The sequence below is a fragment of the Camellia sinensis genome, chromosome 13 (assembly GCF_055761805.1).
Source record: "Camellia sinensis isolate YWXY chromosome 13, ASM5576180v1, whole genome shotgun sequence".
NCBI classification, from domain to species: Eukaryota; Viridiplantae; Streptophyta; class Magnoliopsida; order Ericales; family Theaceae; genus Camellia; species Camellia sinensis.
This window is the reverse complement of record NC_138973.1, coordinates 56894884-56917471: the sequence shown is the minus strand read 5'-3', so window position 1 is coordinate 56917471 and position 22588 is coordinate 56894884.

Genomic DNA, 22588 nt, shown 5'->3' with positions numbered 1-22588 from the left:
AATGGTGCACGTACTGGCGCATTATAGCACACACAATTATCCCACAGTCAAGCCTGCATTGAACAACATTACATTAACTCACTTAACTGTACGAAGTACACAAAACAACCCACCCACACAATACGTCACTACATTCACAATTGACACACTTACGATTCTGCTTTTTGATGTGGGCACCTACTCACAGCCTCTAGCACATGGTTGAAATCAGCCTCGATGCTGAGAACATCCATTCCCAACTCAGGTAGCGACTGTTTCATGACGTTTGTCACCCGTTCCTTCTGCCACATACATACAAAATACCTACAACCATGACCACACAAATCCCAGCCACACATCAACACGCATTATTTAACAACTTACCAACACAAGCGCTTTCGTGTAATGCACGTTTACCCTTTCCGAACGTTGTCGCATCAGATTGTAATGCTTTCACTCACCGTTCTCAGTATCATATACGACAAGTGTCCAATGTCCATTATGTCACATCGAAAAATGAATGAACCGACACACGCTACCGACAGAAATATTCCTCCGCACAAGCTTATCCAAGCCACGCACGTCTGCACTTCTTACCATATCCTGCACACATATAACAAACACACCGCGTTGCCCGCAACCACAACATAATCACTCATCACTAACCCACACCAACAACTCACCAAGCAAACACCACTGAAAAAATATGATTTGTCTGCCTGATCATCATTTCCAAACAGCTTCAACTGTTCAATTTTCAACAGCTCCGTATATGCATCAATCACCTGAGTTGCACAAAACAATCGCGTCTCAAAAAAAAAAAAAAAAAACACCACTTCGCATGCTGCCACTATGTGCTAAATATATATACTCTACAACTAACAAAGATTAAGCATAACACATTTAAGAGAAATTGAAACGAACATTGCCCCAGACACTACTTTGTCTAACCAGTCCCTTCACATCTGTAAAGTACACTGTCACGCCGGTCGTATCGTCTGCCCATATGATAACCCTACAAACAAATTGTTTACAAGCCACACAATAAGGTGATGTACACACAACAACATAACAATGGGAAAAAAAAAACGTACTCGTCGCCGTTACAATCATACGCTCTTGTGATCTTTGTCTTCTCTTCGATTGTCATCATCTTCCACACCCCTGACTGGTTGTTGATATCGAATCCCGACCATTTTTTTCCTGCTACCTCAACTGAATCCACATCTATAACAGCATTACCACTCACACAGTCCTTGTCCCCTCTAATATTATCACTTTCTGATCCCATCCTTCTATCACGCACCCCCCAAAATGGGTACTCATAGTCTGCCAACTTCTGTTCCTTCCTTACTTTACCTTTAATGTTACGCACCAATGAATTTTGCATACCCAACCCCGATACTCCTTCACCCATATATGGTAACACTTCTATTTCGGAATCACACTGCTGGACACCCATTGACTTATACACCTCCATCTCATTTGACTCCTCACCAACATCCATATAAACATTACTTGCCTTTCATCCACAATCATCGACTGCACGTAACGGTGTTACATCGCATAAAAAAGACCCACCATACCCACTACACCTCATGGCAGATCCACTAATAACTCCCTTATCTCTGGCGTCATGAAATGCTTGCGTGACAACATGAACATCAGGGTCCGCCAATTGGTCTTCCAATAATGCTATTGTTTTATGCATTTCCCCATTCTCCTTTCTCAACTTTTCGAGCTCTTTATTTTTCATATTCAAAACACACCCAAAACAACCAACTATGTTCACAGCCTACAAGTTGCTCATACTCTTCAACTTAGTAATCTCTTCTTCAATGAGTGATATCATATTGTCCTTGGTTTTGTTTTGCAGCTGAAGTGATGTGATTGTAGTTAACGCTTCTTCAAGTTTAGAATCTACCTGCCTGTAATTTTCATATGCACCAATCGATTCATGCTGTACATCTATGGCAGCGCCCAACACACCTAATGAGTGATCATGGACATTACCCGCATGACACTTGTCAAATATGTTGTCCCCACATGCCTCAACATTCCCATCCCGTATTCCAACATCAACTGCCTCTTTCATTACATTTACTCCGTCAACAAAATCTTCTTCACCCTTCCTTATTTTAGCTTGCTTGAATAGAATTCGTCCTTGCATTTTCACTCCAAGGTTGTTTGCATTTGAACTAGTTGGTTCCTCAACGCATTTCCGTTCACATGAACGTGTCCACAGACTCCTTACCTTATCACCATCTACAACACAAACCACATATACAGTTAGCGTAACACACACATCACACACATGCCTCATGAAATCCACAACTCATAACAAAAAAACAACAACCTCCATTTTATGTCACCTGTGGAACACGAAACTTTCAAACTCAACGCCACACCAACCCACACAACCACACCCAATAACTTACCACAATAACCACAAAACGGAAACTAACAAGAAGTTACCACACCCCACATAACACATTACCACAATATCCGGTTAACCTAACACTTATAAGTTCCCTGTGTCGTTACGCTTATTCAGTACATGTTTTTGCCATTACATAGAACCCAACTCACCTTTCACAACATAACACACGTTTGTGTTTTTCCATAAAAACCCCACAATAATCCATGACACACAAATGACACATATCACACCAACTTATCTAACCACATCCAACACCTAACAACAATATCGATGAAACGCAAACTCATAACAACTTACCGCACCCCACGTAACACATTCACACAATCTTCGGTTAACCTAACACCTTCACGTTTACCGTTGTGTTACACACATTCAAAACCCATTTTTTCCTTTACCCAAAAAACAACACATCCATTTGCACATAACACTCATATGCCGCATACTCTGTGGTGTTGGTGGCATCTACGTACACTTCCCCACACCAACACATTGTACCAAGTACACAAAACATGTCAAAATAATGGGTTCCCTTTTATGTGGTCCCAACTTCTGTTCGTCAATTTGCGCTACTAATTTGACCCATGACTGTTAGACACACCACCATCCATAACAAAACACACAGACCCACATCCACACAATAACCACCCCACCCCATTCGACCCTGACATACACGAACACCCCATTACAACATAGTTACACAGTAACAACAAAACAAAACCAAACCATTACCCAAACCTAAGACCAAAACCACGCGTACAAACTACAAGGTCACACATTCCACACATGTGTAACAGAACCACAACATATCCCATTCACTCCTTGCAGCACCATTAAAAATTAAAGGCCCCACCCCTACATATGCGAAACAAATCATAAAAATGTATACCCTTTCCTGTGATCCCAACTTTTGTACTACAATATATGCTAATAAATTGACCACAATTGTTAGCCAAACAACCATCCAAAACAAAACACACATCAGCACAAAAACCATCCACAAACCCACTCTCTTCAAACCCAACATACACTACACACTATCCCAATGCAAACACACTACGCACAAAAACAAAACACATAACCACACTGCCCCACCACACATCCAACTCCACACACCCAACACCTACACACCCTAACACGACAGCCACATCGTAATACAACAATAAAAAATATACACCCCCACAACTGCATGATTGAACGTAAATACGACCGACCACACGGGTAATCAGAAGGAAAACAACAAATACCAAAGTAAGACATTTCCACACAAGGATTTAAAAAACAATGTTACGTGACATACCCTTTTTGCCCATAGTAAACGTCTGACAAACCAACGAACATGGAAGAGTGACACTAGGGTTCCGATATGTTAAACGACCTACAATGTCACACAAATCTTAAACCAACGTATCACTGCAATCAATCTTCAATATTGCTCTTCCCTACCCCAAATCATGCAACGGCATATACAGTCAATCAAAATCTACAAATATTACGAAATCGCTATATTAAGGTTTCAGCGAGATATCACAAGGGGGTTTGGGATTATTGATATACAAATCGGGATACCATTTCATGAATGTGGGAATATGGATATAAAAAACGAGTTGTATTTCATGTGTATGGGTTACAGGGCTGTGTGACATGTGGCACCTCCCAAATCTCCACTATCATTCTAAAACCCTTTAGTACGCTTTGTTATTTTGTGACACACCAATATGTGTCACGTGGCACAACTCAATTAACTTCCCACACCTTAAACCCTGTGTTGCCTCACGCGCTAACAACACATCCATTTATATCCAGCTACAATGCAGACATTAAACAGTGCGTTCATGGCAAATATGTCCTTTCACGCATGACGGGACCAAATGGAACATTAGAATAAAAATTAGGACCAAGTGGATCATAAGACCAACTTTTGGGATTTATTGGTAAATCTCCCTATAATTTAATATATAAATTAGTATATTTTTCTTTACTCTTATTTGTATAAAATCTTTTAAGACTTTTTCATTCAAAAAAACAAATCAATATCATAAAAAGCATCACGTCTTAGAAAATTTTCAAAATTAAGATAATATTTTTTGATACTGTCATTGTCTAATGCTTTTAATTTTAAAAAAATAAATAAATAACAGAGGCTAATTAAAACTTGGGGTAAAGCACTAATAAATCTCAAAAATGTGATCTTATGAACTATTTAGTCCTTTTTTTTCTTTTTTTTTTAAACCCAAAGGTCTCATTAAAGTGAAAATTACACAAAATGATAGTCATTTATATATTTGGATTTAATTTTCTAGGGATAAAAGTGGATTTCTCTAAATGTAAAATTACACATTTGAGCAATTCACATTATAGAGTTTTTGGATTTTCCCTCATTGTAGAACAAATTCCACATTAAGAATAAAAATGTAACACTATAATATAACAATCCAATGTAACACACTAAAAAACTTTTTAATGCACTTTTTCTAAATGTAACAACGTAACACTTTAAAAAAACTCATTAATGCACTTCTTTTTTTTTTCTTCCAAATGTAACACTCCAATGTAACATACAAAAAAACTCATTAATGCACTTTTTTTTTTCTTCCAAATGTAACACTCCAATGTAACATACAAAAAAAACTCCTTAATGTACTTTTCCCAAACGTAACACTCCAATCAATTCAATCCTAAACATAATACTCCAATGTAACACACACAAAAATACTAAAAAATTTCTTAATGTACTTTATCCAAACATAACACTCACAATTTGAAATTACACATTTGCTCAAAGCTTATAAATGAAATTTTGTACTTCTTTTGAAATGGTTTGAAGAATCCCACATAATATTTTAGGAGTGTTACGTTTGGAAAAAGTATATTAAGGATTTTTTTTTGTGTGCTACATTAGAATGTTATACTAAGAAGTTTTTTTGAAGTGTATATTGGAGTGTTACGTTTGAGTATTATATTGGAGTGCTACAGTTTGAAATTATACATTTGCCCAAAGTTTACTAAGGATTTTTTGTACTCCTTTTGAAATATTTGAAGAATCCACATCCTTTTGGAATGTTTGAAGAATCCCACAGTTCAAGTTATTTTTGTACTCCTTTTGAAATGTTTTCCAAATAAAAAAGATTCTTATATAAAAATTAATTCCAAATTTGATTCTCATAGATTGTGTACATTACCTCTCTAGCACAAAAGAAAAAAAGAAAAAAGAAAAAGAAGGAAACATAAATAGAAATATAGGTATAACCATAAATCTAATTTTCAAATAATATATTAAATCTACCTTTCCAAAATCAATGGAACTAATTGGTCTAGAAGAAAATTCTTGGAACTAAATGAATCATCATTCCTAAAAATGGGATTTATAGGTAAATTTTCCTAAAATGTAAGTTAAGAAAAATTTTAAGTAATAAGAAACTTACTTAATTCTTACTAAATTTATAATTAGTTATGCATATGTATCGAGATACATGGTTATAATATTATTGTCGCTATCGCCATCACCACCACTACTCCTACCACTGCCATTGTCACTACCACCACCACTCCTATTATCGCCACCAGCACCATAACAATGGCCATAACCATCTGTAGACACCCCATTTTTGACCGACCTTAAGACTCAGGTGCCATCGATTGAAAGTTCGGTGATTGCGCATGTTGTGCTCGTTTCGAGGTTTCGGAGTTCTTAGCTGAGAGCCTCGCCTCCGGACCTTGGGACCCTTTGTACTATGACTCGATCTACGGACCAAGTCTTGTTTTCTCTTCCCGAAGGGAGGGAGAGGTCTTATAGACCATCTCTCAGTGGTCGTAGGCTACTGTTTCCATTTGGAGACTAGTTTCCAATTTTCGGAGCCGTCGGCCGTGCGCCTCGGCTCGAGACCGCTTAACATCCTCCGTTTGGCACGGTTTTTGGAACACACCTCGTTTCCTCTATCTAGAGGGACACTGTGGTCCGAGAGACTACTTTTTTGGTCGTATGCCACTTTTGATGCTCGACAGCTTGTTTTCGGGGCTACCGGCAGCGCATCTTGCCTCCCGAACCCTCGTCTTGCATCCGTTTTGGTTTGTCTTGGGTACAAACCTTACTTTCCTTGTTTGGGAAGTGGTACAAGGGTGGGAGACCGGATATTTCCTTGGAGACCACTTTTCTCCCCGCCAGTCAATTTTCTGGTCGAGAAACTGGTTTTCTTAGTCTTTGGGCCACATTTTCTGATTTTTCACCCCACCATTGGCTTGCTTTCAGTGTGGAGACCACCATTTCCCCTAGCCGACCACTTTTTTCCTAAGAAACCACTTTGGGTGGTCGGCCGACCACTAAAAGTAGCAGGCCGACCACCTTTGCTAGTCAGTAGCTTTCCCCCTGTTTTGGCAGACTGTATGGATGCCAACTGTGCCAGCTGGAGGGCACAGACTGTATCCTCCATACACGTGTATGGAGGGATTGCAACCAAGTTTAGCTTCTCCAAGAAGCTTGAACCCTTTGTTTTTCTATAAGAGAGGCTTTCCCTCTCCATTCCAGATGTTCTGAGTTTTTTTTAAGGAATAAGTGTATATCTCCCTCTATATCTCTATATTTGGTGCCTAAAGTGTGTGTTGTTCTTCACCTTTACACTACAACTCTTAACCACACACCCCACCATTGAACTAAGGCTCTTGGAGGACCTTTTTGGAGGTTGAAAAGCTGGTTTTTGGTTCAGAAAATCTGCTGGTTTTGCTGAGCTTCAAGGGTAATCCCTTTTCTCCCCTGTTAAGCTTTGTCTTGATCATTCTCTTAGCCATACTTGCATGCTTATTTGAGCTTTGTTTTCAACTAAAAAAAGCTTCATTTTTTAGCACTTAACATGTTTGCTTAAGGCCTCTTGGGTGTTGAGGGTCTCCTACCCTCTTGCATGCCTTGTTTGGCCTTGTTTTGTGCCATGCCTTAGGGCCTTTGAGCTAATCCTTGCTTGGCCTTTTAGCTACTGAAATTCAATGGATTTTCAGTGGTTGGCATGTGGTTTTGAGGTCCTAAATCAGAGAGGGGTGACCCTCTCTCTTTTTGTCTTGTTTACTTGCATTTTGGCCTATCAAAGGAGCATACATTTTCATACTTTCAAGGCTTGGTTCAGGCACTTTTTGGTGACTTTTAGGGCCTGCCTAGACCCTGTCCATGGCTGGTTTGGTCACCCTTGGCATGCTTCTCATATGTGTAGTGTATTCCCATTTATGGCTCATCAAGGTAGCATGTCAATCTAGCATGTTTTAGCTCCATTTCAGTGGGTTTTTGGTCATCATTTGACATATCATGGCTCTATTTTTTGTTGGTTTAGTAGCCTCTTACATGCTCCATGTGCTTGTAGTGTAAATCTTGTTTACTAGCTTGGAATGCATGATGTTTTGGCTCACCATTCTAGCATATTTTGGCCATGCTCCAACATGATTTTGTTCATATTTTGGGCTGTCTTAGCTCTGTTTTGAGGCCCCTTGGTTAAATGATACTTGCCATGCATGCTTGTAGTGTAATTTGCTTCACTAACTTTTGATGCTTGAGCCTTTCAACATGCCTTACATGAGTTGTTTTGCATGATTCTAAGTCATTTTGTATGCCATTTCAGTGCTGGTACACATGCCATTGCACTCCATGTTTCATCTTTTCAATGCTCTTGGAGAGTTGTACTATGTGCCTTAGACTTGAGCCATTGCATTATGCATGTTTGTGTGTGTTTTGGTGCCTTGAACCCATTGTGCATTGAGTATACCATGTAGTCCATAGCATTGAGTATGCCATGTAGTTGCATGGTTAGACATTGCATTTGTGCATGCCATATTCATTGCATTATGTATGTTAGTTGCCACGTGCATTGTGTATGCTAGTGTCATGAGCATTGTGTATGCCATGGAATTCATAGCATTGTGTATGCTAATTGCATGTTCACATGTTTACCCATTTGCATGTTTGCAGGTCGAAGTTGTATTGCATTAAGTTGCATGATTGAGTCGTATTGTACATACCATGTTTGATGCATTTCGTTTGGAATAAGCGTTAGTCCAAACACGGGAAACGAGGCACGTTTCATACTCGAAGTGTTGAAACGTACCTCGATTTCTGGTCGCCGACACTCTTGACTATACATGACGGAGTTCTAGGCTTTAGGTGTTTGTATGTGCATTCATTCCATATCGAGTTGCGCAATTTGGCCCCTCGGTCATTATGCATCGAGATGCGTGATTGGTGGCCCGAGGGTCGAGACCTACACTTCCTTGAGCTTATGTAATGATAGGGAAGGTGGTCGTGTATACATGTGTTGCAAATACTTTGCCATGTCCCTTTCTTGCCCTCTGTTGCAGAAAATCAGAAACCAGCAGCAAAACCTGGTCGGCCGACCAGATAAAGTGGCTGGCCGACCACTTTTTCTGGTTTTCACCACAAAAACTAGTCGGCCGACCAGATAAAGTGGCTGGCCGACCACTTTTTCTGGTTTTCACCACAAAAGCTGGTCGACTAGTGGTCTCCAAGGCCAATACCTGGTCGGCAGCATCCCTACAGATTCCCAATGTGGAGTTTCATCTCTCTGGAGCTTGGTGCAAGTTTCTGAGATCAATTGCAAACAGAGACAAATCGGGGTGTCACGAGAGATTTCCGAACTAGGCGACTCGAGCATGCATGCATCCTTTGTCATCCAAAGCAGAGCTGAGGCAGCCTACATCATATAGTTTATACTCTTATTTAATTGCTAACTTAGTTAATTTGTTAATTAGTTAGAGTTGTGTAATAATTAGCTATAGCTTGTTATTCATTCTGTTGTGTAATAACTAGTTTAATTAGATTAGCATAGATTAGCTAGTTGGTTCTGTATTATTCATTCGGACCCTCCATTGAGAGGGCACAACTGTTGTAAATAAGTGTGCGTATGTGTGATGCATATCTTCCAACCCCCATTTCTTTTTGCCTTTTATTTATCAGCTTACGATGGTTACTTTTAGGGCATGTTTCAATTAGCATCCTTATGCTCGCATGTTTGTATCCATTCATTTGTCTTGCACGCACCGGGCTCGGCGCATCATACTAACTGCATTGTATTTCAATTCCTGTTTGAATACATGTATCAAATTGCATTTCACATGACATTTAGAATAGCCGATCCTATCTTAGTTGCATTTTGTATGTGTTACATTAGGCATTCTTGACATGAACTAGGATCATGCATTGATTACTAACTAGTTTCTGTTTTGGCTCGGAGTACTCGGTGAGTGTTTATGCTTTAACATCCTTGCATGTGTGTGAGTGACTGCCATGATAGCATGCTTGCCATGAGACTATGTGCTTATGTGATATAACTGTTTGAATGCCTGTGGGTGTGTAGACACCCCATTTTTGACCGACCTTAAGACTCAGACGTCACCAATTGAGCGCTTGGTGATGTTGCATGATGTGCTCGTTCAGAAGTTTCGGAGTTGCGGCCGTGAGCCCTGCCTCCGGACTCCCGAACCCTTTTCTGTGCCTTGTCTCGGTTTGCGAACCAGACTCGGTTTTCTCTGTTTCTTTTCCTGAGGGGAGGGAGAGGTCCTGTAGACCATCTCTCAATGTCCGTAGGCTACATTTGGTGGCCGTAGGCCATTTTTCCCATTTCGGAGTCCGGTTCCCGATTTTCGGAGCCGTCAGGCCGTGTGCCTCGGTTCGGGACCGCTTAACCATCTCATATTGCTCTGATTTTTGGCATACTTCCTATTTGCTTCCTGTTGAGGGACACTGGGGGTTGAGAAACCCACTTCGAGGTCGACTGCCATTTTCAATGCTTAACAGCCCATTTTCGGGACCCCGAACTGCGTGTTTTGGCCCCGGAACATTCGTTTTGCAACGGTTTTCGTTCATTTTTGGCAGGTACCTCTGTTTTATCACAGGGAAGGTCACTGAAGGGTGGGAGGCCAGCAATTGTTGCAGCAACCAGTTATCTCTCCTCCGGAGCCTCCCGGCGCCCGTTTTTCGCACTTCCGGGCTAATGTTGAACACCCTAGGGGTAGTGTTGCCAACTTTCAACCACATAACTGTGATCTACACACCTTGGAGGACCCAAAAAAGTCATGGCCGGCCATTAATTGTTATTTCCATTTTTTCCCCTCCTCTTCCGGGCCAATGTTGAACACCTTGGGCCCACTTTCTTGAACTTTGAACCACATATCTGTGATGTACACACTTGGGAGGACCCTAAAAGTTTATGGCCGGCCATTAATTTTTCTTTCCATTTTTGCCCCTCCTCTTCAAATGCAATGTTGAACACCCTGGAGTCACTGTTGCCAACCCCAAACCACATATATGTGATCTACACACATGAGAGGACACCAAAAGTTGGTGGGAGGCTAGTAATTTTGCCGAAAAGCCAACTTCTTTTTGGTCAAAAGTGTTTCAGCATGAATCCGGGAAGGAGAAAAAGCTGCGCGGCTTCACCGAAACGGGCGTAACTCTTTGCACAAGAGGAATTAAGATATGAGGCCACCACCATTGGAAAGCTTACTTCCGGGGCTTCATTTTGCACTCAAGAATCTCCCAAGTCCAAGTCCGGGGGGGAGAGATGTGGTTGGTTGAAGTCCGCTTGGACTGAATCTGCGCGGCTTCACGGAAAAGGGCATAACTTTTTCTACAGGAGGAATTTTAATGCAAGGTTTGCGCCATTGGAAAGCTAACTTCTGGGGCTTCATCCTAGGGGGTGACCGGCCATTTTTTCTGGCCGGCCGGCCATTTTTTTCTTTGACCTAGCCGGCCGGCTATGTTAAGTGGCTGGCCGGCCATCTGCAGAAAAAGTAACAGGCCGGCCTGCTTCTTCAGGTTGAGTGCATTCCAGCTGTGCCTTGGTTTTCTCCCAAAAATATCTACATCCGGGGGGACCCTTTTGGGGGAATTTTGCTCTCCTTTATGCCCCACCTTTACACCCTTTTTTGGGTCCATATAACCAGCTACCAACATGCATTAGAGGGGTTAGAAAAATTACTCTTCAAGCTTCCATAGCCAACTCCATCTTCTTCCTTCTCAATTCTTCAAAAAACCCTAACTCCCTAACCATCATTCCTTCTACACCACCAAGCTCTACCACCACCATCTCATTTCCAGCAACAAGGAAGGATTCTTGAAGGTTAAAGAAGCTGCAAATCCATCCAAGAAGCAACAAAAGCTTGAATCTTCAAGGGTAAGTAACACTTTTACCCTTTTGACCCTTTTTCTTGATCTATTTCTAAGCCTCATCTCTTTTTGGTTTCAAGCTTCGGCCCTAACTGAAAAGGGCCATATTTTGAGCTGATCTTCACTTCTCATTAAGGGCTCAACCCTGTTTGAGCCCTCCATAATACACTTGCTTCATTGACCATCTTGTATGTCATAATTTTGCATGCTATTTTTGACCCATGAGCAATTTATTTTCGAGCATGTTGTAAACTGATATGAGGCATATTTTGAGCCCCTCTTCAACATTGGAGAAGGGCTCAACATTGTTTGGTGTTTCCATATGTCACTTGTAGTTATATCCCCTATTTAGCCCCATTTTTGCATAAATTAATAGCCCTCTTGGCTTCTGTTTTTGGACCTTGGTCCGAACTGAAAGTGGCCTTATTTTGGCCTATAATTCATGTTTCACTAACACTTTTTTTCTGTTTGGTGATTATTTTGTATACTTCATGTTTTAGCACCTTTTGAGCCTCATTTTGCATCATATTTTTAGCATGTTTGTATACTGATTTTGAGGCTTCCATATACTGTAAATGTTCATATTTTTGGTCCATCTTCAGTGTTGTATAAGGAAATTTTTCAGTTTGGGTTTTGCTTATACCACTTGCTTCATTACCCCTCTTTTGGCCCCTATTCTTGCATGCTATTTTTCCCCTACCTATACTTGCTGTTTGGCCATGTTTATAACTGTGAAAGTGCATCTTTTGGGACTGTCTAGCTTCTGTATTTGCATTGCATGTCCATATTGTGCATTTTTGGCATAGCTATAGGCCATTTCGGATGCCTAATGTTGCATTTCGGGACATTTCCTTGCATTTCATGTCATTTCGCCTCATTTCGGGACTGTTTTCCCCCATATTTTAGTGCTGAAATTTCGTTAGCATGCTTGCATATCATTTTTGCCATGTTTCATCACATTTTGTCATTGCCTCGGTTTGCGTGCCCGTGTGCACGCATTTCGAGGCACTCCATTTTTATCCGACGGCATCCTATGTGAGTGTGGCTGAGGCTCACTCATGTTGGTATAAGCCCATTTGTCATTTTCATGCCATTTCATTGTATTTTATCATTACCTCGGTTTGCGTGCCCGTGTGCACGCATTTCGAGGCACCTCATTTTTATCCGCCGGCATCTTATGTGAGTGTGGCTGAGGCTCTCTCATGTTAGTATAAGTCCATGTTGCATTTTCCATGTCATTCGCATCGCTTTTGCATCGCCTCGGTTTGCGTGCCCGTGTGCACGCATTTCGAGGCACTTCATTTTCTGCCATCGGCATCTTATGTGAGTGTGGCTGAGGCTCTCTCATGTTAGTATAAGTCCATGTTGCATTTTCCATGTCATTCGCATCGCTTTTGCATCGCCTCGGTTTGCGTGCCCGCGTGCACGCATTTCGAGGCACTTCATTTTTATCCGATCGGCATCCCATGTGAGTGTGGCTGAGGCTCACTCATGTTGGTATAAGCCCATTTGTCATTTCCATATCATTTCATCATATTCTGTCATTGCCTCGGTTTGCGTGCCCGTGTGCACGTATTTCGAGACACATAGCATTGTCTCGGTTTGCGTGCCCGCGTGCACGTATTTCGAGACACATATCATTGCCTCGGTTTGCGTGCCCGCGTGTACATATTTCGAGACACATATCATTGCCTCGGTTTGCGTGCCCGCGTGCACGTATTTCGAGACACATATCATTGCCTCGGTTTGCGTGCCCGCCTGCACGTATTTCGAGACATATAGCATTGCCTCGGTTTGCGTGCCCGTGTGCACGCATTTTGAGACACTTCATTTACACAGCATTTTACCATTGCCTCGGTTTGCGTGCCCGCGTGCATGCATTTCGAGGCACCTCATTTTCATTGCATTCTGTCATTTTCTCGGTTTGCGTGCCCGGGTACACGTATTTCGAGGCATTTCACTTTCATAGCATTGTGTATGTTAGGATTGTATATTAGTTGCATTTCATGCATATCATGCATATTGCATCATGTCCGGAATAGGAGTTAGCCCGGGCACGGGAAACGAAGTACATTTCGTACTTTGAGTGACGGAATGTGTCTCAATTCCCAGTCACCGACACTCCGGATTATCCATGATGGAGTTAGGTTTTAGCTGTAGTTTCATGTGCATTCATCCTATATTGAGTAGTGCATTTCGACTCCTCGGCCATCATGCCTCGGTATGCGTGATTGGTGGCACGAGGTTCGAGACATGCATATATCTGTGCAAATACATTGCTATGCCCCTTTCCTGCTCTCTGCTGCAGCAAAACGCAGAATCAGCAACTTCTTGGGACTTGGCACGCATTTCAAGAACAGGTGTAAACAGAGGCTAATTGGGGCATTCCGGTGGATTTCCGCGCAAGACAATCCAGACATGCATCATCCACCAGAAGCAAGGCAGTCCCTGGCTTGCACGCCAGTTTTTTATTTGCTTTCTAGTTAATTCATTAATTAATTAGAATTCTGTAATATTTTAGACTGTAATATTCTTTTATTTGGGACTGTAATATTTGGACTGTATATTTATTTGAACCCTCCGAGTGAGGGCATAACTGTAATAAGTGTGCGTGAGTGTGATGTATGTCTTCCAACCCCACGTCTTTCTCCCTTTTATTTATCCGCTTATGATGGTTAGATTAGGGCATATTTAAATTAGCATATAGTATGACAGCATGTTTGCATCATCCATCTGTATTGCATGCACCGGGCTCGGCACATCATACTAACTGCATTGTACCTTCAATTCTAAATTGAATACATGATAGTTGTAGCATTTCATATACCATCTTAGAATAGCCGAGCCTGCTATAGTTGCATTTTGCATGTGTTGCATTAGGCATTTTTGTATACTTAGGATCATGCATGATTTCTAATTAACTTCCTTTTTTTGGCTTGGAGTACTCGGTAAGTTTTATGCTTTAGCATCCTTGCATGCGTGTGAGTGACTGCCATGAATAGCATGCTTACCATGAGGCTAATTGCTAATGTGATATAACTGCCTGAATGCCTGTGGGTGAAGGTTGGGTTATTTGAATTGGAATAATTCATCAAATGTGTGTTTTAAGCCCACTAGATAGTGGCAAAATCATGTTTTCTAAGCCCACCCGAGGGTGGCAAATCCACGTCTTAGCCTACTTGCGGGTAGCACCATCAAACCATTTTCAAATAAACAAGCATGAAATGTTTTGTTCCAATTCGGACGACCCAGTCTATATTTATATGCTGCGAGCATCACATAGTAACCTAGGCTAATAACCGGAATAAGGACACACAATGTTTTCAAAAATTGATATCATGGTTAGTAGAGGCCGGTCTTTGACCGGGCGAGCGGGGGTGCTCACGAAGTGACCTTCCCCAATCGTACCCAAGTTCCCGAACCGAGGCAACTTTGGTGATGACGGACACGTGGCCTTTTGGCACCGAGTCAGGGTTTCCTAAATTTCCCAAAATAAAATATTTAGGTGGCGACTCTGTATCTGGCAAAGCAGTCCATGTTTGGCACTTCTTTCAAAAATCTGTTTTCTCAAAAACGATTTGCCGGATTTGGACTCTTTGGTTCAGACTTAGAACCGTGACTACGAAAAGTCGAGTCCGAGCTGTAGCGAGGGTCCCCCGCGGGCTTGTTACAGGGTGAAGGTTGGATTACTTGAATTGGAACAATTCATTGATTGCTAGTTTTAAGCCTACTTGAGAGTGACAAATCACCATGTTTTTTAAGCCCGCTTGAGGGCGGCAAAATCCGCATTTTAGCCTACTTGCGAGTAGCAAACCGCTTTCAAAAACAAACATGAGATGTTTTGTTCCAACTTAGGCGATCCAGTCTATACTTGTATGCTGTGTGCATCACATAGTAATTCTAGGTTAATAACCAGAATAAGAGCATATGTGTTTTAAAAAACAAGATATCATGTTAGTAAAGGCTGATCTTTGATCGGGCGAGCGGGGGTGCTCATTGCATGACCTTCCCCTCTGGTACCCAAGCTCCCGAACCGAGGCAACTTTGGTGATGACGGATACGTGGCCTTAGGCACGAGTCAGGGTTTCCTAAATTTTTCCAAAAATAAAATATTTAGGTAGCGACTCTGTATCTGGCAAAGTAGTCCATGTTTGGCACTTTTTTCTAGAAATCAGTTTTTCAAAACGATTTGCCGGATTTGGACTCTTTGGTGATTTATCAATCTCGCATTGCACTTTGCAAGATCAGATTAAGAACCGTGACATTGAGTCCGAACTGTAGTGAGCCCAATTAACAAAACGGGATTTTTCCAGGACGTTCGAGCACGTCTACACCATCACCCCTCCACTACCATCACCACTCCTACTACCACCAACACTCCTATCACTGCTACTGTTATTGTTGTCACCACAACCATCACGCCACCACCACCACCACCACCACCACAACCTCCACCATTGTCATCATTGCATAAGCATTACCCTCATTTCACTACCATTATTACCATACCACCACTGTAGTCACCACCATCTCTCCACTACCATCACAACTACCCTTCACTTCCATAACTATTGTCACCGTTACCATAATCACCACTATCATTACACCACTGCCTTTGCCGTCATTATAATATAAAAATTAGAAGTTACAATTTAAAAATATATTTTTTTTCAATTGGATCTTGTATATATTAAATAGAGGAAATTTCATTTCAGCCTCCCAAACTATATCTCGATAATCAATTTAACCCATATACTTCTTATGATTTCAATTTCACACGTATACTACTTTATTTTGGATCAATTTTACCCTTGTTGTTAGCTGATGTCTATAATCAAACGGAAGTTGTTGACGTGGTATTGAAATTTCATTTGAAATTTTATTTCCCCCCCCAAAAAAAAAAAAAACTGTCTTCGAAATATCAATTAAACAACCACAATTGATATTTTGGAGATAGTTTGAGGGGTAAAATGATATCTCAAATGAAGACGGCAGTAAATGCCATCTAATTATAGACGGTAGCTAACGACAAGGATGAAATTGATCCAAAATTAAATAGTATAGGTGTAAAATTTAAATTATAAGAAGTAAATAGGTTAAATTGATCATTAATATATAGTTTGGAGGGCAAAATGAAATTTCCTCAAGTGTAATTTACCATAACAATTTTTTTTTGGGTCAATCGATAAGAGAGTAATTAAAAATATGAGAAATGTTTACATTATCAAATAAATTACTAATCCACGATATACCACCACAAAGGATATCAAATTCTTTCCTATAAGGGTTAAACCCGAGACCTCACACCACAAAAGCTGTTACATAATCGTTAAGCCGAATTTATCATAATATAAGCAATGTTATCAAATAGAAAAGGGCTACTGTATATCACTTTTTACTTCAGCTTTTTATATTATTAGATATGTGCCACTATATTATTTATCTTTATTATTTTTGTAATAATTATTTCCATGCCGAAAATCAATCGTGAGAATTCACATAAATAATAATACAAAAAGGTAATAAAAAACAAGCGATCCATAGCATTTCTCAGTCAGATGTCTGAGGCACTTCATGATAGAATGCAAATGGTGTAGCATATGTTGGAACTAGGGATGTAATTGGTTCGGTACGATCGGTATTTAGGTAAAAAATTACACCGAACTGATAATGTCGGCTTTATTATTTTGAACATCAATACAGACCACTTCTCCCATCAAACCACATTGAACCGAACCGACTGAAACGGTTCAGTTTAATGTGGTTTAATCGGTTTAGGATTTTTCAAATTTGAGCCACTTTTAAATATAATCATTAATCTATATAAAAACATTAAATTAGCTATTTGTTTACCATTTAAAACATATCCAATCCATTCATTTAATACATACTTTTCAATTCCTAAATTAAAAAAAAATAAAACCAGAAAAAATAAAATTAAAAATACTAAGGTTTCAAGAATAATGAGTTAGAGTTAAGATTATATATACTAAGAGTTTACAAACTTAGGTTATAAAGATGTTAAGGTTAATTAATTAAGTTTAATAATTTATTATACTTGTTAATTTCATTATATTATTATATTATATTATATATATATATATATATATTATAGATACAATATATGTTTAAGCGGTCGGTTTTGGTTTAGATCGGTTCACAAGGTACTTAAACCAATACCAAACCGAAAACCCAAAAAAATCAAATTTAAAAACCGCACAGACCGATTGTTGTTAAAAAACAGACTAAATATAGTCGGTTTGGTCCAATTCAATCGGTTTGGTCAATTTTTTAAGTTTTTCTTACATCCCTAGTTGGAACAATCTTCTGTGTAAAATAAATAACTTGAAACCAAATCAACCAAATAAAAATAAATTACTTGTAAAATTTATTTATCGAGACAACTTTAAGATCAAGTTGAGTGTGTGACACTCTATCCGTAAGATAGATTTGCCTCGCTCAGGTGCTTACAGATAAATGATGTCTATCTCGCAGGATACAATGATCGTTTCACAGATTGTAGTAGCACTACAAACAATCTATTCGGCAAACCAAAACCTATGTTCTATATTCTCATAAAATTCTCTAGAACTAGTATGAAGAATATTTATACAAGAGAGCAAAATGGGAAGGCAACAAGTGAATTTCGAAATGATCAAAATGCTGGAAGATGGTTTGTATTTATAGGCAAATGGTGCTTGTTCGGACAGATCTAAATAGGTTCAATTTTGAATTGAACAGGTGCAACCCAACTGAACAGATATGAAATCAAACTGTACAAGTGCAACCTGTTTGAATCTGTTGGAAGAGAATTTCGGACTGGAAAGGCACTGTATGGACAGAAAAAATTTGAATTCAAATTTTAGTGCAAAAATTTGAATTAAATTCGTTCAGAAAAAATAATTTTTTTGCAAGAATTTTTGGAAAAAATTCAAATAAATTTTGTCCAAAAAATTAATATTAGGACTGACCCAACCCATTACCGGCACGGCACGGCACGGCTCGGCTCAGTCGACCGGCCGGACAAACGACGATGCGTGTGTTGTGATTTGAGCCACATTGTCTATAACTCTTCCCTTCTATATACTTAGGGTGCCCCTTGGGGCCCAACCCAAGTTTGTCTACCTAGAACTTATAAACACTTACAAGCTCTCTTCAAGTTTCAATGTAGGACAACCATTTCAAAGAAACCCACATTTTACTCTTTAATTGTCCATTCCACGAACCCGAAAACGATGCCAAGTTCGCATTCACTCATAAATGGTTTTGACGAACCGTTTGCACCGTGTGACTTGCCATGCGGCAAGAAACACGTCACCTCTTTAGACCCACCCCAAAAGGCGTGTGGGCCCTACTTAAATTTGGGGTCAAAGTTGGCCCAAAATAAGCCTATAAAAAAACCATAATTCCAACAATCCCCCACATAAATGGAATTTGATGAAGAAAAAATGCAACAACATGATCTTACTATAGAGAGTACAGAAATTAGGAATATTCTGCAAAGGATATGTAGTTTTTGGCTTTGAACCTTCCTTTGTGAGACACTATTGGATTTACTAGCTAACCAGTGAACATGATGTCTTGAACCGTTCAGCCATTTGTGTAAACCAAGACAATAAAACTCATACAGTATATTACCAGACACAATTTAGTTCTCACTATTGTGTTCATTTTGGCCCTGAACAACCTGGTCTTTGAGTGCTTTAGAGAATTGTAGTCCTTCACAAATCTCATAGAACCAGCCCAATTCACACTTATATAGGTGATTCTTATGAAGAGTATCCCGCCATACTCCACTAGGTATTCCTAAATATAAGAATCATTAAAAGTATTACTTAACGTAAAACGCTGCAGACATCACTATTTCATCATAGAAATAGGTAGGAGTTTGACTCCCCAGTGATCCTTATGAGTTATACACAACTCGATTGTCCTTTTGAACCTAGATCTTGGGATCTCCAGTCAACTAGATTGGGTTGCCGTTGTGGTAACTCTTATTAAATAGGCTTAAGTCCCACTCCGTTCGAAGAATTCTCAACTAACTCTCTTGCTAACTCTTTGGTTAGTGGATCTGTTATGTTGTCTTTAGACTTCACATATTCAATGGAAATAATTCCATTAAAGAGTAGCTGTCTCACGGTATTATGTCAACGACGAATGTGTCGTGACTTACCGTCATACATATGACTCTGTGCTCTACCAATTGCTAATTAACTATCATAATGTATGCAAATAGCAGGCACCAGTTTTGGCCACATTGGAATACTTCAAGGAAGTGGCGAAGGCATTCTACTTCTTTCCCAGCTTTATCTAAAGCTATAAATTCTAATTCCATAGTAGACCTAGCAATGCAAGTTTTTTTGGAAGATTTCCAAGATATAGCCGCTCCACCAAAGGTAAAGACATATCCACTGAAGGATTTTGAGTCTCTAGTATCCAATATCCAGTTTGCATCATAGTATCCTTCAAGTGCTGCTGGGTATCAAGTATAATTTAGCCTAATGTTACGAGTAAATCGGAGATATCTTAGAACCCTTGTAAATGCTTTCCAGTGTTCTACTCTTGGATTACTTGTATATCAACTCAATTTACTTACTGCTAGGCTATATCTGGGCAAATGCAATTTATCAAGTACATTGAGCTTCCAATAATTTGGGCGTACTCTAATTGAGAAATACTTTCCTATACATTCTTAGAAAGAAACAAATTAACATCTACAGGTGTTCTAGCAAGATGATCATCATCTTTGCTAAATTTGTCAAGTATTTTCTCAATGTAAGATGATTGTGACAAAGCATATCCTTCTGATGTTTTGGTAATTTTTATACCAAGAATTACATCAGCAATCCACATGTCCTTCATGTCAAAATATTTATTCAGTATTTTCTTGGTAGTTTTAATCATATCATTATTACTACCTATCATGAGCATATCATTCACATAAAGACATACTATAACATATTCTTTGTTTGTGTTTTTAATATAAACACATTTGTCATATTGATTAATTTTGAATCCATTCGACATCATTGCCTTGTCAAATTTCTCATGTCATTGCTTTGGCGCTTGTTTTAAACCATATAATGATTTAACCAATTTACACACTTTCTTTTCTTTTCCTAGAACAGAAAATCCTTCTGGTTGTTCCATGTAAATTTCATCATTTAACTCACCATTTAAGAAAGCTGTTTTCACATCCATTTGATGAATTTCTAGATTGTACAAAAATATAATGGCAATTAGCATTCTAATAGATGTTTTTTTAGTAACTGGTGAGTATGTGTCAAAGTAATCAAGACCTTCTTTTTGTCTATATCCTTTAATCACAAGTCTTGCTTTGTGTTTGTCAATTGATCCATTCGTTTTCATTTTTCTTTTAAAAACCCACTTGTACCCAAGATGTTTACAACCTGGTGGCAGATCCACCAATTTCCAAGTGTGATTTTGCAGGATGGATTCAACTTTGCTACTTATGGTTTCTTTCCATAAAGAAGCTTCAGGATTGGACATAGCTTCTTTGAAAGTTAAACGCTCATTTTCTAACAAAAACGTTAAAAAATCTGGACCAAAAGATTTTGAGGTTCTAGCATGTTTACTACGCCGAGGTTCCTCTTCCTCATTTTGATCTATCTCTTGCTCTTGTTCTTGATTATGATTAGTAATAGCATCATAAGATCTTTTATTAGTACTAGCCTCTTGTCTAGTCTTATTAGGAAACGCATGTTCAAAGAAAGATGCATTCTGAGATTCAATAATAGTATTTATATGCATTTCGGAATGTTCTGACTTATGAATTGAAAATCGATATGCACTACTATTCGTGGCATAACCAATGAAGATGCAATCAACAGTTTTAGGACCTTTCTTAGTCTTTTTAGGACTAGAAATAGCCACTTTAGCAAAACACTCCCATACTTTTAAGTATTTGTAGGATGGTACTCTCTTATGTCACATTTTATAAGGTGTTTGATTCACTTTCTTTTGGGGTACTTTATTAAGAATATAATTAGCAAAAATATTGCTTCTCCCCACAAGTTCTGAGGTAATCCAAAACTTATTGACATGACATTCATCATTTTTTTTTAAAGTTTTATTTTTTCTTTCAGCAATTCCATTTTGCTAAGGTGAGTAAGAAGCGGTGGTTTGATGAATTATTCCATGTTCTTTACAAAACTCACCAAAATGTGACTTTTATTCACCACCTCTATCACTTCTTAGTTTTTTTAATTTTCTTACCAAGTTGATTTTCAACTTCATTCTTATATTGTATGAAAGTTTCCAAAACTTCATCATTGGTTCGAATTAAATAAATATAACTATATCTAGTATAATCATCTGTGAAAGTAATAAAATAGTTTTTTCCACCTCTAGTTTGAATTGATTTAAAATCACAAATGTCACTATGAATTAATTCAAGTGGTTTCGTACTTCGTTTAATTGAATGAAAAATGAGTTTTAGTTAATTTTGCCTCAACACAAATTTCACATTTATGATTTGCATCAATTTCAAATTAAGGTAAACATTCTATATTAATTAATCTACGCAAAAATCCACAATTAACATGTCCTAATCTACCATGCCACAAATCTGAAGACTCAAGCAAGTAAGAAGAAAATATATTTTTGTTAATAACAGAGGGTATAATAGTGTAGCTCGATTTTTCATGCTCCTTTTGGAAAACGACTAAGCCCTATAATATCAGACTTCCGTGGTTCTGAATCTGAGCTCACAAGTACAATATGAAATAGATAAACACCAAAGAGTCCAAATCCAACAAATCTTTTAAAAAGTCGATTTTGAATCAAATTGCCAAAAATGGACTGTTTTGCCAGATATAGAGTTGCCACTTAAATATTTTTGAAAAATTTAGGAAACCCATGACTCGTGCTAAAGGCCACGTGTCTGTCATTACCAAGATTGTCTTGGCTCAGGAACTTAGGTACGAGAGGCAAAAGTCATGAATTGAGCACCCATGCTCGCCCGATCAAAGATCGGCCTCTACTAATTATGA